Source organism: Pleurodeles waltl, chromosome 4_2, assembly GCF_031143425.1.
Source record: "Pleurodeles waltl isolate 20211129_DDA chromosome 4_2, aPleWal1.hap1.20221129, whole genome shotgun sequence".
NCBI lineage: Eukaryota > Metazoa > Chordata > Amphibia > Caudata > Salamandridae > Pleurodeles > Pleurodeles waltl.
Window position 1 is genome coordinate 450,039,185 of NC_090443.1, and position 13,776 is coordinate 450,052,960.

Below are 13,776 nucleotides of genomic sequence, written 5' to 3' on the forward strand. Positions count from 1 at the left end.
TTTATTCAGCCTCGTACTGTTATTTTTCAATAGCCAGTTCCACTGTCTTGTTTTATTTTCTTATATCACACTGTTTAGCCTACTTCGACACTGGAGTTCTCAAATAATACATTCTTGCTCACTCTGTGCTTCAGTCAAGGATACAGTCTATTACATTGCCGTTAGACATGGTAGGAGTTTAGTCTTTGGGTTGTAGACGATACACATTCTTGCGAAGGACATTTTGTTAGCACATCGACATGTTAGTTATAAAAACACCTCCTAGTCCTAATACAAGTAAGAGGGAGATTCCGACCAGGGAACCACAACTATACACTGACTGCCCTGTTGCAGATGCTGATCCAGATCACAGGCCTTTGCTCAGGTATGAGGGTTGATGTCTTCCCAGGGAATCTGAAAGGCAAGTTTAGAGCTTAACATGCTGTGCTCGAAATAGAACAAAATTAGAGAGAACATACTTTGTTAACACTATGATAGCGTTATTCCTATGTTTCACTCTCTTGGTTACTATTTTAATCCTACTGTGTTGTATGGTTCTGGTTATTGCGGCTCACGCCTTATTATCTAGAATGCAGTCGTTTTATTAAATCAATCTATAAAACTTAAACTGTTTCTGTCATTTGTATATGAGATCATACTGTAAATGAGAGAGCTGGTTGGGACCTGAGTGACCACGACTTCCCTGAGAAATTCTAAGTTGTCATGCGCTCGGCTGGCAAATCATCCCTTCCCCTTGGGAGAGATGAGGCACTGCTAGTTAGCCGGAGCAAAACCGGATTGAAGGTGACAGGGGTCCTTCTCCGTGGGTCAGACTTAGTCCCCCACACCAGGAACGACTCTGCCACATAGAAATCCAGTAGTCTCATTTAGAATAATGAGAGCCAATGCGACATGGCGCCACCAACAATTGGTCTGGCTCTAATTTTCGGGTCTGGCTGACTCTCTCAGTCTCATATATATATTGACTCCTCGGTTACGTTAACGGAGACGTCCGTGGCTCTGAGGAATTCCACCTCCACAATATAGCGGTTGGTTATTCAAGCTTGAACTCTGAAAGGGAAAACCCCAATATTGGTGTGCTTTCTCTGAACTATCGCTGTTTTGACAGTGGCGAATCCTCAGGTAATACAAATAAAAAACAGTGATTTCAGTTTTTTCTTTTAAAGGCTTTTCTAGTAACTGAACAGACACATTTAGTGGAAAAATAAAAAATGATTTATCTCTCCTTATGATGAGATGGCATTATGCACTATGGAGTACAAGTTGTTGTGCCAAATAATTGGAGACATATTAGCCAGTACTTCATGTATGTTGCTACTGTCTGCAGCTCGGGAAGCTGTTGCTGACAATTATCTGTCTTTAATTCCAATGGCCCTGCTCTTCCCCAAGAGGCTTTCACTTAGTTTAGTTTTTACTCTGACTCCAAAGAGGCAGATGAATAAATGAGATATGTCACACATGTCATGTATAAAATGCAGATATATTTATCCTGTCTGCCATAAGTAGACGTGGAGGAACGATGCACTGTACTACAGGGAAAAGGAATGAGCTATATAGATTGTATTTGGCACCTTAATCACAGAGTATTCCCTATGCCAAACTTGAAATCAAATCGGGCACTTACTAGTCCCACTTTACTTACTGGTCTCATCCACCATCCAAATTCTATCCAACAAATTGATTCACTGGGTAGTTAGGAAATTGGTCTACAGAGAAGGCAGATGAATTAGGCAGATAGGTAGCGTTGTTGCTATAGAAGAATAAAGGGGTGTCACCGATCTCTCAACAGTAGAGCAGCTCCCTTCTTTATTCATTCAAGCAATTATTCAACCTTTTCTTTCATGCTTCCTCTATATACACCCATAGCCACTATGATTTAAGCTTTACTTTCTCCCATCCAGTCTTTCACCAAAATTCACAATCCTTTATCTATCCATTCATCAATACCCACACTAGCCACCCTTTCTTTCAATCATCCTTTCACCCATCCACCCATTTACCCAATACCAATACTCACCCACACATCCTTTTTCATCCTCCCACGCAACCTTTTTTTTCACTCTATTCACCCATCCTTTCTTTTAACCTTCCGTTGGTTCACGTTTCTATCAAGCCATCATCTTTAGCATACAGTATGTGTGCTTTTGCTGAGTTGCAGATAGAAGAGGCCATAAGTATCCCAACCACCTCTTTAGCTGTAATAGGGGGGGTTCATGAATCTGATCATGACAACGCCCTTGTAGCTAGTGAGTAAGAGTAATTGCCAATAAGCAAGTAATATGACTTGCTATCTCATGTCCCTGATGCCATCACTCCCTATCCCCCATCTGCCCCTGCAGCGGTCGAACCTGAGCAAGCTCCACTGGTTGGTATGACTGTCAAAAAACGGTATACAGTTTTTGGATGCCAGTTAGACCACCCATTCTTAATTTTTTTAATCAAAAAACTGCAACCGCATTTTTTGCAGTTCGGTTAGTACTGCAGTATCTTTTGTCAAAATTATAACCCTGGGCATTTTGTTGGAATGTTAGAAAAGCCATGTAGTCAAGCCAACCAAAACCTTTATGTAATAGAGGGGCAGTACTATAGCCTATGACTGATGATTACTCACTGATATCAATAATGCATTATGGAGACAGGAGGACAGAGGAGTCTGCGTTGCAATGGCTTCTTAAGTAATGAGCAGAAGTGAGTAGATCACATAATAAAAAATATTCTTATTGTAAACTAAACATAACTTACCTCTGAGTGGAAGCTGCATGCTATTCAGAAAAAAAAGTTAGCATTGTAGAACACAAATGCAATAAAAGTATAATAGTCACTAAGCCCCGGGCAGGTTGAGCAGGTCCTGCTCGCAGTCGATTATATCCACCCAGTGGTGCATCAACTGCTGGGTGGTGCCCTGGACCTGGGTGGTGGCCATTACCAACTGGCGCACCCTAGCCCAGCACTTCTGACGCTCCCGCAGGAGGTAACCACTCCAAGACCTGCCCCCTGCTTCCAGCATGGAGTGGAGGGGGTGCTGCACATAAAAAAATAGTGATGCCACCTCCTCATCTCTGAAGATCAGCCAAAGCTACACCCCTTGACTGTGGCGCTGCTCACTAGGCAGGCAGCATCTGTTGCCCTGCTCTGCCATGGTGCTGAGTGGGGTACTGGGGTAGGGTGAAGAATAGAAGAAAAGAAACAGGAGGAAAAGGGAGGAAGAAATAAACAAAAATACAAAAAGTCACAAAAATCACCAAATAAATGAAAACAATGTAATAATATTGAGACTCAAAAAGACACACTAATACAATAAATACAAAATATTGGTAGATCAATTGTACGGGTGGAGGATTACAAAGATTGGGGTTGGATTGAAAGTCGAAGGCCCAGCACCATAAACAGAGTGAAAAACAAGATGGCCGCACCTATTCGAACCCCATTGTGCCGTTCAAGTGTGATTTTGAATGTAAGTACGTATTTTGATTGCCTTTGACGTCAAACACAATGCGAACGGGTGCAACAGAGAACTTTGCTAGCTCACAGAACTCCTCGTAGCACAACAGAGTTTTTAGCCACTTTGTGAAGTTCTGCGTAGCACGACTCTGTGCACTCGTCCCAGGCCTAATCAGGGTCTAGTCTAGCTTAAGCCTTCTGTGGCCTGCCTATCTCTATACTCACCTCCATGCAGGCCACCCTATAAGAGCCTGGTGGGACGAGACGCATTCCAGGCAGATCTCATTGCATGCTGCCTATAGTGCCGCCTGCTGGTGTGCATCGCTCATGAACCACGGGTGAACAGATGCAATAACTACATGGGTCCTATGAAAAAAAGTTTGGGGCGCATGAAAATATACTATGCCCAAAGCCCTAAATAAACTGAGGCCTCCTCAAGCAAGGGAAAGGGGAATGCCCTTCCGAAAAGAAGTGTGGTGTAGCCATTTTTATGTAGCTTTGGTGCGTTAGCTTCAGGCAGTAGGCCTTTGTGCACTTTGCCCTAGATGCATTTTATTCATTTGCTTAAAGCATCGGGCCTCTGTGCACTTTGCTCTAGCTGCATTTTATTCAGCCTCGTATTGTTATTTTTCAATAGCCAGTTCCACTGTCTTGTTTTATTTTCTTATATCACACTGTTTAGCCTACTTCGGCACTGGAGTTCTCAAATAATACATTCTTGCTCACTCTGTGCTTCAGTCAAGGATACAGTCTATTACATTGCCGTTAGACGTGGTAGGAGTTTAGTCTTTGGGTTGTAGACGATACACATTCTTGCGAAGGACATTTTGTTAGCACATCGACATGTTAGTTATAAAAACACCTCCTAGTCCTAATACAAGTAAGAGGGAGATTCCGACCAGGGAACCACAACTATACACTGACTGCCCTGTTGCAGATGCTGATCCAGATCACAGGCCTTTGCTCAGGTATGAGGGTTGATGTCTTCCCAGGGAATCTGAAAGGCAAGTTTAGAGCTTAACATGTTGTGCTCGAAATAGAACAAAATTAGAGAGAACATACTTTGTTAACACTATGATAGCGTTATTCCTATGTTTCACTCTCTTGGTTACTATTTTAATCCTACTGTGTTGTATGGTTCTGGTTATTGCGGCTCACGCCTTATTATCTAGAATTCAGTCGTTTTATTAAATCAATCTATAAAACTTAAACTGTTTCTGTCATTTGTATATGAGATCATACTGTAAATGAGAGAGCTGGTTGGGACCTGAGTGACCACGACTTCCCTGAGAAATTCTAAGATGTCATGCGCTCGGCTGGCAAATCATCCCTTCCCCTTGGGAGAGATGAGGCACTGCTAGTTAGCCGGAGCAAAACCGGATTGAAGGTGACAGGGGTCCTTCTCCGTGGGTCAGACTTAGTCCCCCACACCAGGAACGACTCTGCCACATAGAAATCCAGTAGTCTCATTTAGAATAATGAGAGCCAATGCGACATGGCGCCGCCAACGATTGGTCTGGCTCTAATTTTCGGGTCTGGCTGACTCTCTCAGTCTCATATATATATTGACTCCTCGGTTCCGTTAACGGAGACGTCCGTGGCTCTGAGGAATTCCACCTCCACAATATAGCGGTTGGTTATTCAAGCTTGAACTCTGAAAGGGAAAACCCCAATATTGGTGTGCTTTCTCTGAACTATCGCTGTTTTGACAGTGGCGAATCCTCAGGTAATACAAATAGCAGTTAATATGTGACAACCGCTCACAGGGCATTTACTAGCACATGGTCTAACAAACCAGGGGGGTCCAGTCACGTTTGTGGTGGACGCCCATGCAGCCTATAGAACAGAACTTTTTTATTCTTGGGTCACATTTCCAGCAGTTGATGGGAATTCAAACACATTTCATAAACTACACATTTGCTAACGCCCCTGGACAGTACAGGGCATATGCATACCTAGAGATACCTCTATCTTATCAAGAACATAATAATTGGCTTGATGGCACCCTACCCCACACCATAGCACCTGTTCGGTTAGGTCCCCTAAGTAACGATGGTCCTACATGACCTTTATTGGCTACATATACACTGCATCCTGCCGTGGCTAATTTGGCGGTGGCTGAAGTTCATCACTTATATACAGACTTAACGGCTATATATAGACGATTAGTACAATTTGTGATGCAGACAGTAAATACAAACCCAGCGCGTGCTGCCCCAGCACAACAACATGCAGTAGTTCCGGGTATTAATCCGGCAACTGTACACTCAGTTATGGGCAAAGTACCGGCTAAACGAGAGGAGACTCTGTTTTGGCTGGCACAAAAAATTAATACCTTGGAGGCAGTGTTTCCCCATACGGGCCCTCAGGATAAACATAGAATATTGACAATGTGTTTACCGTTTGGTATGGTTCCAGCAGTGGACCATTGTAATACATGGGGCACGGTATTTGCCGCGCTCTATACTACAGCTCACAGTACACCGACATTAGCCAACTTACTGGAAGTGCTCAAGCAAATTCAGGATGAATACGGGGCAGCCCCAGCCTTAGATTTGGGGATGCAACTGATGGGCAACTTTGCCGCGGTTTCTTCTATTATTTTGAGTAATCTCAAGGGAGAGGCAGTAGCACTAGCGGTGCGTATGCATCTTTGTGACGTCCCGCAACTGGACCAGGAGCGGGAGCTGCCGAGAATAATAGCGGGAACATATTCCAGTATCGGTCGTGATAGCCTTGGGGCTAGACCACAGAAACCGCAGTTGCAGGGGAAGGGTAGTAAGGATACTACTAAAAATCAACAACCTGAGGGTAATAAGAAGCATTGGGAGAAAAAACAACAAACACCTAAAAAAGACAGGGGAGAACGGAGACCCCTCAGACAAAATATAATCTTAGAAATAGAGATAATTTGAAAACGCCTGATAGATATCAATATACTGATACACGCCAATCTCGTTCCTTTCAGGACTCATCGGAAAAGAGAAATGAGAGAGGTGGGCGGTCAGAGCGGAGAACAGAGTACGTGAAACCCAGACAGGAATCACAACGTTCTTCGGAGGTTTCTGTAAAGAAGGAAGAGAAAGCGATCCAACAAAAACAACAGTTTAAAAAGAAAAAAGTGGCGGCTGTCTCGATTTGACATGCCACACAGGAAGAGAGTTCTCTTCGAGAACAAGACATGGGCACTAGCACTGTTAGACAGCGCAGCAGAGGTCACAATAGTTCGCCGGAATCTTCTAGAGCATCTGGAGGGGAGAGCAACTGATGACTTCATACAAGTCGAAACGGCAGATATGCGTGTCTCTGATCCAGATAGAGTATATACGGTGACTTTACAATTAGAAGGGGACATTGAGAGCACTTTTAACGCTATCTTTTGGGATCGTGTAGTCAAGATTTATGACATTCTGCTGGCCGAACAAGATTGGCCCCCTGACTTCGTTCGCGACTGTCCAGTTGGGGAGGAGGTTATTACACCTTCGTTCTCACCCGTTGTTCCGGGAGAACTCGCGGCGTCCTATAGCATTGAGTGGGCTCTGGCACAAGCACCTGCCTTATATAGAAATCTTGTAGGGTGGGATAGGGATTCTCTTTATCATGTAATAGCGATTAAGGGCGAACCTCAGCCACAACCGCAATATCCTATTAAATATGAAGCGAGGGCATCGGTGAGGAACAAACTTACACAATTGGAGTATCAGGGAGTAATTGAACCCTGTGTGTCGCCGATGAATAATCCCTTTTTTCCCGTGGCTAAACCGGACCATTCTTACAGAATAGTGGTGGACTACAGACATTTGAACGGACATGCACATACATATGCTATACAAAATTCACATAGCGCAGCACTCATGAATAATATAGTGCGTAAAAAATACAAAACCACTTTAGATATCTCGAATGGTTTCTTCTGCCAGAATATAGCACCCGAAAATAGGGATTTTGCGAGTTTTAGTGCGTTTGGCTCTCAGAAATTTTTTTGTCGTTTGCCTCAGGGGTATAAGAATAGCCCAGGACTGTTTTCGGCTCGTGTGACGGAGATACTGCACGAGCTGGACCCTGAAGCATTGTCATATGTTGATGATATATATCTCACAGATGACGAGTTACTGCAACATTTAAGTCGGGTAGCCCGCATTGTTGTGGGATTTGCAGATATTGGCTACAAATTCAACTTCAAAAAATCAAAAATTGCCTTCCTCAGCGTAATTTTCTTGGGATATGAGCTGTCGAATGAGGGTAAGAGTCTAGCGCCACACTCCTTAGAAAAAGGGGCACAATTGCAACCTCCTAATACGATTAAGAAACTCCAGTCGTTGTTAGGATTTCAAAATTTTGGCAAACATTCCTGATTATGCTACACGTAAACAGCCATTATACAAGTTGATTCATCCAGATTTTTCGAGTAGATTTTGGACGATTGAGCATACACATACTCTTCGAGATTTGCAACATGATCTCCTAGCTGCAAAGCATTTACACACACGGGACAATAAGACAGATCTGGTCATCAGGGTTGTAGCTGGGGCTGTTAGGTTTACGTATGTTACCTTTAATGAAGAAGACACGGTCCCGATAGGATACAAGTCTCACTTGTATTCAGCTGCGGAACAACATTTTGCACAAACAGAGAAGATTCTCACTGATGTACAGATGGCTGTTATTAAAGAGCGACCTCTTGCCCAGGGCAAACGCATCATAGTCGTTTCCCCCATTCCGTCCCTAGAGGCTGTTACAAAGGCGAGTGTTACAAATGCGAAAGCAATACATCCGCGTTGGATACAATGGGCTACGTCTCTAACAGCCACTGATGTAGATTACGTTTTTGACCCAAAGCTACAGACACAGGAATTTCTCCAATATGAAATAGAATATCCTGTTCCCACAGACACGTTGCCTATTGATCAATATCAAGTAGTCATGTACACCGATGGCTCTGCACAACCTGCGGTGGGAACAAAACACCAGTATTCTGCTGCATGTGCGGTGGTGAGCGGCCATATGGAGGGGGAGAAGTTCTGCCCCCAACATACTTATATACAGGCATTGGGGGACTGTACGGCACAGTTGGCTAAGCTGAAAGCTCTATTATTGGCCTTGGAACATACGGATCCGGCACTGTTTACGCTTCCGGTTTGTGATTCCTATTACTGTGTCCAGTCTTTTAATGAATATTTGCATTAATGGAGGTTAAATGGGTTCGGAGATTCAAAGGGTAACACCATAAAACACAGATTGCTGTGGGGGAAGGTAGCGGATCTAAAGGAGAATCTCCCTAAAGTCCATGTTGTACATACTCTTGGACGCCAGCGCGTTGGAATACACGTTGCTGGAAATACATTGGCTGATGAAGCTGCAAAATCGGAAGTTGCCACTGTGGCCACAGTTACTCATTCGAGTTCCAAACCAGACACAGAGATTTTGGCGGCCATTAAAGCTATGGCTGATGGCGAGCCTTATCGTAAGGGATTTCCATCTAAATATCATTACTCAATGGGTGGTATGCTGAACACTGAGGTTAAAATTCCAGGCGTGGGTGTATGCGAAATGCCGAATAAAATAGTGCAACCTCAAATAATTACTGCAGCACATGAGGAGGTGGCATCTGCACATGCTGGCGTGGCTGCCACAATTTCGCTATTGCAGACCCGTTACTAGTGGCCTGGTCTCTATAAAGAGACGAAGCAGTATGTCCTTTGTTGTGACATATGTCAACAAATTAAAGTTTCAACGGCTAGGCGCCCGCAGCAGACGCCACTTCTGATTTCTAATAAACCATTACAGTGTGTGTACTCGGACCATTGTGGTCCGCTGACAGCAGATAGTGCATACAAATATATTTTGGTAGCTGTAGATTCGTGCTCCAGATTTGTGTGGGTGTGGCCACAGCGCTCGGCTGACGCTCAAATTGTTATTAAAGATCTGCGCTTCTTTGTCGGTACATATGCAGTTGCGGCTTTCCATTCGGACCAGGGCCCTGCTTTTGCCTCTAAGGCATTCAGGGACGCCATGGCTTCGTTGGGGGTCCAGTTTCAGTTCTTGTCTCCATTTCATCCCGAGGGAAATTCTGTTGTGGAGCGTTTAAATCGTGATTTAAAGCAATCCTTAACGGCTAGAGTTATAGGTACGGGTCGTAGTTGGCTAACCCACCTGTATGGAGTACAGAGAGCACTCAATAACTTGCCTAGAAGGTCCCTGGGGGGTCGTACTTCATATGAGTGCCTGTTTGGACCACGAATGTATGTTCCGGACCTCAATGGTCCTGGTGTGGAGGCGGCGGAAACGCCTTTTGACATAAATGATCGTGTCACTGTTCTGCAGGAATTACAGCAGTTCCGTGAGGATAACTCTTCTGCAAGTGCTGCCTCTACGGGAATTAAGGATGAGCCAGTAACGCCTACTGGTTGGATTCCCAGGATTGGGGATCTTGTGCGTGAAAAGGTTGCAGTGAAAAAGGAATTTGGCCCTTCGTATCGAGCACCAGTCCCTGTACTGGGAATCCACGGAACAAGAACTGTGATTTTACCGTTGTTGCAAGGTGCCAAAGGAAATCGCTTTGTCTCCATCGACAATGTCAAGTTACAACATGTGGCCGATTCTGCCCAGCAGACCAAGAGGAATGCTCAGTAGTTCCAGAATCCCTCTCACTACTGGGGAAGATGTTCTGCTGCAGGTGATTTTCACCAACGCTGCTTCCTCTCCGGGCATGGGGAGGGTGGAAGATGATCTTACGATTGTTCCACTCACAACAAATAATTTGGAATCCTTTGATCAAGTCGCAGTAACTACTGATGTTACTGAGGGTGTTATTTACAGTGTACCACGGCGAGAAACACCTGCTACTACTTTGTTTACGGTGGCACCCTTTGCGAGAACTGCCTCCGGATTTTTTTCATAACAACGACGATGGTCTGTTGGACTCTTTGTCCTCTTCAACACCTGTCCCGGGTCCGCGTAAACTGATGTATTGGCTTAAAAATACATATTTTGTTTTTACTTGGAACTATCTGTGGCTTTTTATGACTCTGATGACTTTTTTTCTGTGGATGGGGTTTGTTGTTACCTTTTTTCTAGTAATACATGGTCATTTTCTTCCTGAAAGATCAGAGGTTGAACAGGTGGAGGTGGTGTTGAAGCCACATTTTTCATCACATAAGGTCCGAAGAGACTTGTCCTGTGTGAACATTTCCGCTGTACCAATTCCAGATGGGATTGTATGGGATAGAGTTATGTTTAATATATATGGTCCCACTGAGACAATTCAAATACCGTATGTTCTAAAGTTATCGATGAATGATGTTGTAATACCAGGCATTGTATCTGATGATTGGGACGTGAAGACAGTTGATTATATGTTGTCAGAGTTACAATATTACACCATCTATGAAAATGAAGATGCTTACCAATTTAGAGATAATTATGGTGACATGTTTTGTTACAATTATTATGGACACCACTTTATTCATAAAGCCAGTAGTCCTAAAACAATATTTGACTATACGCAATGGGAGCATTGCCCGACTCCTCCGCAAGGGAGTTCTAAAACATATTCGGACAAATTTTCATATTTTTCTGGGCATCATCAAACAAGTGCTAAGTCGTATTATTTTAAATTAACTCTGCATGCAAATAAGCAAATACTGTTGACTAATACGAAATTACTGTATTCAAATTCTTTTGTTTCCCAACTATCTATTGAGGGGTATGAATATTGGTCAAAAAATGTTGATTTGAAAAGTGTTTGGTGAACTAAACATTTCCCAGATGCAGGGTAAAGACACATTGTTTAGAGCATGTCTCATTCCTGTCCAAATAATTTTCTTAAATGACACTGTGCAACAGACTAGCTGTTTGGGCTTAGCAATCATTAGAAAATTTTATATGCCTGGCATACCTGTCCCTTCCAAAATGAAAGATTGGCAGCAATATATCAATGCCACGTTTAGTGAACTTACAGAATGGGTCCAGAATGGTACATTTAACACTTCATTGACACGTCCAGGCGGGTGGTTATTGTGGCCCGTAGACACAAATGGGTGTCATCAACGTTTTGTCACCTCCTCCGGGGTTTTCCGAACAAGTAGGGCAGACCCTCGCTACATATCACCTGAACATGCTGATATCATTACTACATATAGCGTGGGGAAACTATGTCAACAATGGTTAAAATCGTCTACGCTCGATGCAGTTAAAACACATCTCTCGCTTCTGTCTAATTATACTGACTTGTAAGATTTTTTGTCAGGCCTGAGAGTGCCCCGGAGGAAACGTTTTTTGTACGAAGTGTACAATGAGATATGGAAACTTTCCCAACAAGAGGCGGCGGCCCAGTTGAGGCAAATAAATTAGGAAAATTTGAAACAGGCGTTATCTGTTCTGGATAATGGAATACACACCCTGTCGGACCGTATATATACGATTCACAACATTGTCTCCTCTGCTATCGACATTATTAGATCAGATATGTCTTTTTTATATCATGGACAGAATCAAACGCGGTCCATTATGCAGTTGGGTTGAACACTTCAGACACTGAAGGCGGGTCGCGTTCCGTGGCAGCACATCAGAGCCAGGGAGATATATTTTTCCTTTAATTTGACACGTCAATAACAGCTAATGGTGAAAAAGTAAGCGACATATGTTATGGTGAATATTGAAAAATTAGAGAGGTTGCCTTTTACCGTGGCCGAGATTCCCTCAGCTGAATGGTTAATACACGGGGTTATTAATCTGCCTATTTCCACATTACAATTCACTTCTTGTTTGAAACATGTTCCAGTGGGCAGATATGAGAGATTGGGAGACAGTTATATACATGAGGTGTGGGAGCTTCCCTTTTTATACAGATGTCTTAATGGCATGAGAGAGGTTTTTCTTAGCGGTAGTCAATGCGAAACTTCTGTCAGCCATTCGATGGTTTGTAAGCAGCTGTCCTTGCATGGGGTGTGTAATGCCTCGGTTGCGAACTTGGCTTGCTATCTAAAAGGGAGTTCCAGTCCCCGTGATTAAAAACACATTCCAGGTGCTTTCAAACGGCAGCTACGTCCTCCTTAACAGTGAAGAATGTTGTGGCATGCGTGCCGGAATAGTTTACGTGGTTTTGGTCACCAAGGTCGTTACTTGCTGCGGAAATGTGTTATTTTCTCCCCACTAAATTGAGGGAGGTGGCAGATATCTGGCCTCACATTGCTACTTCCAAGATTAATTTCGACAAGTTGAGTCGACTAAAGGCTCTATTGTTTCAAAAGCATGTGGCCCTTACATCTTCAAGCGAGACCTACGCACTTCAGGTGGCGAGGTCATCAGCAGAAATACAGTCCCTATTAAGTACTAACTTTCCGAGCCACTTTGGTGAACTCGTGGGACGTGTATTTAATGCGTCCAGCACTGCTGGGCTTGCACATTTTTTCAAAGCCGTTGGTGTTGGTTTTGCTCATACCTTCTCTTCCATATTCGGTTTGATACCTTCGGCTATTCATTCTATTTTCGGAAGCATTTTTGGAGGATTTCCGATAACTTTGGCTTTATTGGCTGGTGTTTTGCTGTTGCTGTTGTTCTTCCGCAATGGCTGTCCCGTCGCAACAAGAACGAATGTGGGCGCTCCCATCGGTGCAGCTGTGTCGTGAACGCATGATGCAGCATTTTGGAGCTGAGACGTTTGGAGTGTGACTGGTCCCTGTCATTCAGACCAGTTTTGGATTGTGTGCAGCCTGTGTTTCGGTGCTTTGGTGCTCGTTTGAACATGCACTAGCTCTCTCTCTCTCACTGCAGCGCCCCCCAGTGGTTGATGCTGATCTGTTGATGTTCCCGGTCAGGGCTCATTCTCAGACATGTGCACTGTGACTGCATTTGCTTCGTGAGGCAGTTTACGAGATTCCCTTCCTGGAGGAAGATGGTATTGACTCGTTCATAGGCCGTGAACAGGATGCCGCCTTGGATGGTTCTGGGGCTTTGGATCACACCTGCTCCATGATAATGTTTGGTGTGGATTTTCCGGTCTTGTCATCTGCCGAAGTGGAGAATATCCTGCTTTCCGTGACTCCCATTTGAATTGGATTTGTTCTAAATTGACATTGTTATTTGAATTTGGCTCTCAAGTCACATGGTTATTTTTAAATTTAGGGTTTTTGTGCTTTAATGTCCTCTGAACTTGTCGAAATGTGTGTTTTGTAGATTTTTTTATTATAAGGCATTTTTTATGCTTCGATTAGAACCACTTTCTACCGACAAGGGGCGGGTGTAGTGTAGCCATTTTTATATAGCTTTTGTCCGTTAGCTTCAGGCAGTAGGCCTTTGTGCACTTTGCCCTAGATGCATTTTATTCATTTGCTT